Below are 9,356 nucleotides of genomic sequence, written 5' to 3'. Positions count from 1 at the left end.
TATTCACTTCTATGATGAAGTTGCTAGAATTGCTAGAACCGATACTAAAAATAAACATAGACCTGTTGTAGGCATGCCTGTTATTTCTGTTAAAATAGGAGATCATTGCTATCATGGCTTATGTGATATGGGTGCTAGTGCAAGTGCAATACCTCGTTCCTTATACAAAGAAATTATGCATGATATTGCACCTGCTCAGATAGAGGAGATTGATGTTACAATTAAACTTGCCAATAGAGACACTATTTCACCAGTTGGGATTGTTAGAGATGTTGAAGTCTTGTGTGGGAAAGTTAAATACCCTACCGATTTTCTTGTTCTTGGCTCCCCACAAGATAACTTTTGTCCCATTATATTTGGTAGACCCTTCTTGAATACTGTTAATGCTAGGATAGATTGCAAAAAGGATGTTGTTACTATTGGTTTAGGGGATATGTCTCATGAGTTTAATTTTGCTAAATTTCATAGACAACCCCATGATAAAGAATTGCCTAGTAAAGCTGAAATTATTAGTCTTGCTTCTATTGCCATGCCTCCTAGTGATCCTTTAGAACAATATTTGCTAGACAATGAAAATGATATGTTTATGAATGAAAGAAGGGAAATAGATGAAGTATTCTTTAAACAGGGACCTATTTTGAAACACAACTTACCTATTGAAATCCTAGGGGATCCTCCTCCACCCAAGGGTGATCCCGTGTTTGAGCTTAAACCTTTACCTGATACTCTTAAATATGCTTATCTTGATGAGAAAGAGATATATCCTGTTATTATTAGTGCTAACCTTTCAGAGCATGAAGAAAAGAAATTATTGAAAACTCTGAAGAAGCACCATGCTGCTATTGGATATACTCTTGATGATCTTAAGGGCATTAGTCCCACTCTATTCCAACACAAAATAAAATTGGAGAAACACGCTAAACCGGTTGTTGATCACCAACGACGGTTAAATCCTAAGATGAAAGAAGTGGTAAGAAAAGAAATACTAACGCTTCTAGAGGCAGGTATAATTTATCCCGTTGCTGATAGTCAGTGGGTAAGTCATGTCCATTGTGTCCCTAAGAAGGGAGGTATTACTGTTGTTCCTAATGATAAAAATGAGTCGATTCCACAAAGAATTGTTACAGGTTATAGAATGGTAACTGATTTCTGCAAATTAAATAAAGCTGCTAAAAAGGATCATTACCCGTTACCTTTTATTGATCAAATGCTAGAAAGATTATACAAACATACACATTTTTGCTTTCTAGATGGTTATTCTGGTTTCTCTCAAATACCTGTTTCAAAAGAGGATCAAGAAAAGACAACTTTTACTTTCCCTTTCGGTACCTTTGCTTATAGACGTATGCCTTTTGGTTTATGCAATGCACTTGCTACCTTTCAAAGATGTATGACTGCTATATTCTCTGACTTTTGTGAAAAGATTGTTGAGGTATTCATGGATGATTTTTCTGTATATGAAACTTCTTTTGATGATTGCTTAAGCAACCTTGGTCGAGTTTTGCAGAGATGTGAAGAAACTAATCTTGTCTTGAATTGGGAGAAGTGCCACTTTATGGTTAATGAAGGTATTGTCTTGGGGCATACAATTTCTGGAAGAGGTATTGAAGTTGATAAAGCTAAGTTACATGCTATTGAAAAGATGTCGTGTCCTAAGGACATCAAAGGTATAAGAAGTTTCCTTGGTCATGTCGGTTTTTATAGGTGGTTCATTAAGGACTTCTGTAAAATTTCCAGGCCTCTGGATAATCTTTTACAAAAAGATGTTCCTTTTGTCTTTGATGATTATTGTGTAGAAGTATTTGAAATACTTAAGAAAGCTTTCATTTCTGCACCTATTGTTCAGCGTCCTGATTGGAATTTGCCATTTGAAATTATGTGTGATGCTAGTGATTATGCTGTAGGGGCTGTTCTAGGACAAAGAGTTGATAAGAAATTAAATGTTATCCAATATGTTAGTAAAACTCTAGACAGTGCCCAAAGAAATTATGCTACTACTGAAAAGGAATTTTTAGCAGTTGTATTTGCTTGTGATAAGTTCAGACCCTATATTGTTGATTCTAAAGTAACTGTTCACACTGATCATGCCGCTATTAAATATCTTATAGAAAAGAAATATTCTAAACCTAGACTTATTAGATGGGTTCTCTTGCTTCAAGAATTTTATTTGCATATTATTGATAGAAAGGGAGCTGAGAACCCCGTTGCAGACAACTTGTCTAGGCTAGAGAATGTTCTTGATGACCCACTACCTATTGATGATAGCTTTCCTTATGAACAATTGGCTGTCATAAATGCTTCTCGTACTACTCTATGGTATGCTGATTATGCTAATTATATTGTTGCTAAATTTATACCACCTAGTTTCACATACCAGCAAAAGAAAAAGTTCATCTATGACTTAAGACATTACTTTTGGGATGACCGACACCTTTATAAAGAAGGAGTAGATGGTGTTATTAGACGTTGTGTACCTAAGCATGAACAGGAACAGATCCTATGCAAGTGTCACTCCAAGGCTTATGGAGGACACCATGCGGGAGACGGAACTGCACATAAGGTACTGCAATCCGGTTTTTATTGGCATACTCTCTTCAAGGATGCCCGTAAGTTTGTCTTGTCTTGTGATGAATGTCAAAGAATTCGTATATTAGTAGACGTCAAGAAATTCCTATGAATTATGCACTTGTTATTGAACCATTCGATGTTTGGGGCTTTGATTATATGGGACTGTTTCCTTCCTCTAATGGGTACACACATTTTTTAGTTGCTGTTGATTACGTTACTAAGTGGGTAGAAGCTATTCCAACTAGTAGTGCTGATTATAACACCTCTATTAAGATGCTTAAAGAAGTTATCTTTCCGAGGTTTGGAGTCCCTAGATACTTAATGACCGATGGTGGTTCACATTTTATTCATGGTGCCTTTTGTAAAATGCTTACTAAGTATGATGTTAATCATAGTATTGCATTCCATATCACCCATAGTCTAGTGGCCAAGTAGAACTGAGCAATAGAGAGCTTAAATTAATTTCGCAAAAGACTGTTAATAGATCTAAAAAGAATTGGTACAAGAAACTTGATGGTGCATTATGGGCTTATAGAACTGCATATAAAAATCCAATGGGTATGTCTCCGTATAAGATGGTTTACGGAAAAGCATGTCACTTACCTCTTGAACTAGAACATAAGGCATATTGGGCCATTAAAGAGCTCAATTATGATTTCAAACTTGCCAGTGATAAGAGGCTTTTTGACATTAGCTCACTTGATGAATGGAGAACCCAGGCTTATGAGAATGCCAAATTGTTTAAAGAAAAAGTTAAAAGATGGCGTGACAAAAGGATACAAAAATGTGAGTTTAATGTAGGTGATTATGTATTGTTATATAACTCTCGTTTAAGATTTTTTGCAGGAAAGCTCCTCTCTAAATGGGAAGGTCCTTATGTCATCGAGGAGGCCTATCGTTCCAGTGCCATAAAAATCAACAACTTCGAAGGCACAAATCCAAGGGTGGTGAACGGTCAAAGAATCAAACATTATATCTCAGGTAATCCCATAAATGTTGAAACTAATTTTATTGAAACCGTAACCCCGGAGGAATACATAAGGGACACTTTCCCGAACGTTTCAGACTCCAAAAAGGAAGAGGTGTGTGGTATGGTAAATAAACCGACTCCAAAACAGTTCTAATAGCAATTTTCTCCGTTTTGGAATATTTAAGAAAATAGGAAAATAACATGTAGTCCGGGAAGGACACGAGGCGTCCACGAGGGTGGAGGGCGCGCCCTACCCCCTGGGCGCACCCCTTGCCTGGTGGGCACCTCGTGTGCTCTCCGGACTCCGTTTTCTTGCCCGATACTTTTTTTGGTCGGTAAAAATTCATTATATAATCTCCTGAAGGTTTTGACCACCGTACTACGCAAATATCCTCTGTTTTCGTTTTGAGCTATTTTTCTGACAGATCTAGATCACCATGATGTCTCCAAGTGCCCCCAAGGACAAGTTCTTCAAGAAGGTCATCAACGCCTACCTCGCGGAGGTGCTGCAACACCCTCAAACCATTGAGATGCGTGAGGGGTTGATGCACATCCGCGATGTTGAGGGACCAAGGAGGACCGAAAGCGTGGAGACAAGACTCAAAGTAATGGAGCAACAAGTTTTCAAGTGCCAGGAGATGGTGGAATGTGGACTCGACACCAACCACATAATGATCACGGAGTTCACCAACACGGCCAAGCTCGATGCCAGAAACATCAGAGAGACCATCTTCAAGCTTCACGAGAAAATCGAGCATCTCCAAGCCCAGATCTATGACCTGCAAAACCAAAACTGTGAGTATGAATATAGATTCAAGAGGATGAGTTTGGCTGCAGATTCGAGGATCCCGGAGACTCGATCATCCTTCTATGATGGTGAGCCTATGCCTTAGAAGATGGACGACAAGCCTACATCATCAACAACTCCATCATCACTACCTCCGAGGAAGGAGACATAAACACATGGGTATGGGCACTCCCCTTGGCAACTGCCAAGCTTGGGGGAGTGCCCCGGTATCGTATCACCATCACACTTTTATCTTTACTGTTTTTCTTAGTTTGATCCTTTTGTTAATATCTTGATCTAGTAGAATAAAGTTTTAGTATCATCTAGTTTTGAGTTTTGCTTTATGATCTTTCTATGTAATCGAGTCTGTGAGCTATATATAATAAAGATTAGTGTTGAGTCAAGGGCTTGATTATCTTGCTATGATCTTGAGGGAATAAAATAGAAGAGAAAGAATAAAAGGAAATAAAGAGATCATATGGATCTTATGGAGAGTAATGACTTCACATATAAAGAGTATGATGAATAAAAGTTGTTGAAAGTTCACAAACATAGTTTTGGTCATCGTTGCAATTAATAAGAAGTAATAAAGAAAGAGAGGTTTTCACATATAAATATACTATCTTGGACATCTTTTATGATTGCGAGCACTCATTAAAATATGACATGCTAAAGAGTTGATGTTGGACAAGGAAGACAACTTAATGGCTTATGTTTTCTTATATCCGAAATAACTTATATTGTCATGGATCATTCAACATGTTGGGCTTGCCTTTCCCTCTCATGCTAGCCAAATTCTTTGCACCAAGTAGAGATACTACTTGTGCTTCCAAGTATCCTTAAACCCAGTTTTGCCATAAGAGTCCACCATATCTACCTATGGATTGAGTAAGATCCTTCAAGTAAGTTGTCATCGTTGCAAGCAATAAAAATTGCTCTCTAAATATGTATGACTTATTAGTGTGAAGAAAATAAGCTTTGTACGATCTTGTGATGTGGAAGAAATAAAAGTGACAGACTGCATAATAAAGGTCCATATATATCACAAGTGGCAATATAAAGTGACGTTCTTTCGCATTAAGATTTTGTGCATTCAACCATAAAATCACATGACAACCTCTGCTTCCCTCTGCGAAGGGCCTATCTTTTATTCTTGTTTATTACTTCATACAAGAGTCATGGTGATCTTCACCTTTCCTTTTTACATTTTATCCTTTGGCAAGCACAATGTGTATATATATATAATATATAGCTAATTGGATGTGAGTTTTCATGAACTATTATTGTTGACATTACCCTTGAGGTAAAAGGTTGGGAGGCAAAACTATAAGCCCCTATCTTTCTCTGTGTCCGATTAAAACTTCATACCCATAAATATTGCGTGAGTGTTAGCAATTGTGAAAGACTAAATGATAGTTGAGTATGTGGACTTGCTGAAAAGCTCTTATATTGACTCTTTCCAATGTTATGATAAATTGCAATTGCTTCAATGACTGAGATTATAGTTTGTTAGTTTTCAATGAAGTTTCTGATTCATACTTGAATTTGTGATTCAATTGTTACTTTAGCATTATATATATATATATATATATATATATATATATATATATATATGTGTGTGTGTGTGTGTGTGTGTGTGTGTGTGTGTGTGTGTGTGTGTTGCTGTTCTAAGAATGATCATGATGCCCTCATGTTCGTATTTTATTTTATCGACACCTCTAACTCTAAACATGTGGACATATTTTTCGATTTCGGCTTTCGCTTGAGGACAAGTGAGGTCTAAGCTTGGGGGAGTTGATACATTCATTTTGCATCATGCTTTTATATTTATATTTATTGCATCATGGGTTGTTATTACACCTTTTATCACAATACTTATGTCTATTCTCTCTTATTTTACAAGGTTTACATGAAGAGGGAGAATGCCGGTAGCTGGAATTCTGGGCTGGAAGAGGAGAAAATATTAGAGACCTATTCTGCACATCTCCAAAAGTCCTGAAATTTCATGGGAGCACGTTTGAGAATATATAAAAATATTGGGCGAAAGAAGTACCAGAGGGGGGCCACCCACCATCCACGAGGGTGGGGGCGCGCCCTACCCCCCTTGGGTGCCCCCTGCCTCGTGGGCCCCCTGGAAGCCCTCTGATGACCATCTTTGGCTATAGTCTTTCGTCTTGGAAAAAATGATAAGCAACCTCATGGGACGAAACTCCGTCGCCACGTGGCGGAACCTTGGCGGAACCAATCTAGGGCTCCGGCGGAGCTGTTCTGTCGGGAAACTTCCCTCCCGGAGGGGGAAATCATCACCATCGATCCTCTCATTGGGAGGGGGTCAATCTCCATCAATATCTTCACCAACACCATCTCATCTCAAACCCTAGTTCATCTCTTGTATCCAATCTTTGTCCCAAAGCCTCAGATTGGTACCTGTGGGTTGCTAGTAGTGTTGATTACTCCTTGTAGTTGATGCTAGTTGGTTCATTCAGTGGAAGATCTTATGTTCAGATCCTTTATGCATATTAATACCCCTCTGATTATGAACATGAATATGATTTGTGAGTAGTTACGTTTGTTCCTGAGGACATGGGAGAAGTCTTGCTATAAGTAGTCATGTGAATTTGGTATTCATTCGATATTTTGATGAGATGTATGTTGTCTTTCCTCTAGTGGTGTCATGTGAACGTCGACTACATGAAACTTCACCATTGTTTGGGTCTAGAGGAAGGCATTGGGAAGTAATAAGTAGATGGTGGGTTGCTAGAGTGACAGAAGCTTAAACCCTAGTTTATGAGTTGCCTCATAAGGGGCTGATTTGGATCCATATGTTTCATGCTATGGTTAGGTTTACCTTAATACTTCTTTTGTAGTTGTGAATACTTGCAAGAGGGGTTAATCATAAGTGGGATGCTTGTCCAAGGAAGGGCAGTACCCAAGCACCGGTCCACCCACATATCAAATTATCAAAGTACCAAACGCGAATCATATGAGCATGATGAAAACTAGCTTGACGATAATTCCCATGTGTCCTCGGGAGCGCTTTCCTTTATATAAGAGTTTGTCCAGGCTTGTCCTTTGCTAAAAAAAGGATTGGGCCATCTTGTTGCACCTTATTTACTTTTATTACTTGTTACCCATTACAAATTACCTTATCACAAAACTATCTGTGACCGATAATTTCAGTGCTTGCAGAGAATACCTTACTGAAAACTGCTTATCATTTCCTTCTGCTCCTCGTTGGGTTCGACACTCTTACTTATCGAAAGGACTACAATAGATCCCCTATACTTGTGGGTCATTAGGTACCTAGCAAAAGAAATAGCCCGCCGACTTCCGGCCAAGGGGCAAATCGTCCCCACCCCAAAGCCCAATGAGAGGGTGGTGTTCATCCCCTATTTTGTCCGCGGGTTAGGGTTTCCTCTCCACCCTTTCATTCGCGGACTCATGTTCTATTATGGTCTAGATTTCCATGTTCTAGCCCCAAACTCCTTCATCAACATCTCGGCATGCATTGTCGTGTGCGAGGCCTTCCTCCGCATTCCACCCCACTTCGGACTGTGGCTTAAGATATTCAACGTGAAGCCGAAGGTGGTGGACGGCCAACACGCAGAGTGCGGAGGTGCCATGGTGAGAAATATGCCCAATGTCCCGTGGCCCAAAGGTACCTTCGTGGAGATCGTCAAGGGGTGGCAGAAGTTGTGGTTCTACGTCACAGAGCCCCGTGACTCCTCCTGGGCCGCGACTCCCGAATTCAAATCCGAGGCCCCAACGCGGCTTACCTCCTAGCAAGAGAAGGGCCTAGATTGGTCTTTGGCAGATGAGCTAACAACACTTCAGACGTGCATCAGGAGCATGATGGACAAGAACGTCCAGCTTGTTGATGTGATTCAAGTGATGCTAATTCGTCGGGTCCTTCCATGCCAGAGCCGGGCTTGCCACCTATGGGAATTTGATCCGGCCGAACACAAGACCCTGCAATGGTTCTTCGGGACTACACATGAAGACATCTGGAAGGTGCTCTTCAAGGCCAACAAGACGTGGCCAAAGACAACCGAAGACCATGGGCACGACCTGGCTCATCCCGCCAGTTTGGTAAGTTCTCCATGTTTCAAGGCATATCTCTTACTTGCTTACTCAAGGAGGATGTCCCAACTTCCCTATCTGTTTTTTTCAGGGTTGGACGAAAAAGGCGGAGCGAATTCACTATCCGGCTCCGCTGCACGAGGACCCATCCATCCCGCGCTTGACAAAGATGTTGGTTCCGGCGCCCTACAAGGTGCCGGAGAAGAAGGCCAAGAAGAAGGCCAAGGGGACCAGAGGTGGCCTCCACCCCAAGGGTACTTCGGACATGGTGTCCGAAGACGCTGAAACTCACTCCGCCACCGAAGATGACGAGGAGGAGGAAGAGGAAGAAGAAAGCAACTCCCCCCTCCCCGAGGGGGGGAAGAAGGGGCAGCCTCCACAAATCTAGAGGCGGAGGCGTCCAACAAGGGGAAGGCTTCCCTCATGGATAGCTCCGCGTGGGACGTCGACAGCAGCCCAGAACGGCGCCCCCAGGGTAAGCCCCTGGCCGAATCGTGAGTATCTAAAGACCTCGACGCATTCATATATCAGCCTTTTTACTTTATGATTTTAACATGTTGAAGCATGTACTTGCAGTCCGGCTCGTTCTGCCCTCGAGTGATCCTCGTCTTCGGGGAACTCGCTGGACCCGAAGGCGATGAACAGCGGGCCCGTTCCGACGGCCTCCTCTCCCAAGGTCATGGATGACACCGAGGTGTTGTCCCGAAGGATACCAGACCAGGGAGAGACGTAGGAGGCCGTCAGGGTGGCGCCAGAGGGCAAGACCTCGGCCACCAGACACATGGGAGAGCAGATCCCCATGGAGACTGGTGATGGGGGCCACGTCTAATCCGGCCCCCAGCTGAATACGGTCCCGGAGACCTATACGACTCCGGAATCCTGCAGACAGCTCCTTCGTCAGAATGAGGTGTGCCTATTCCGCCGGTGACCTCTATACAACCAGAGGCACCG

Source organism: Triticum dicoccoides, chromosome 2A (genome assembly GCF_002162155.2).
Source record: "Triticum dicoccoides isolate Atlit2015 ecotype Zavitan chromosome 2A, WEW_v2.0, whole genome shotgun sequence".
Lineage (NCBI taxonomy): Eukaryota > Viridiplantae > Streptophyta > Magnoliopsida > Poales > Poaceae > Triticum > Triticum dicoccoides.
Note: the sequence above shows the minus strand (reverse complement) of the source record.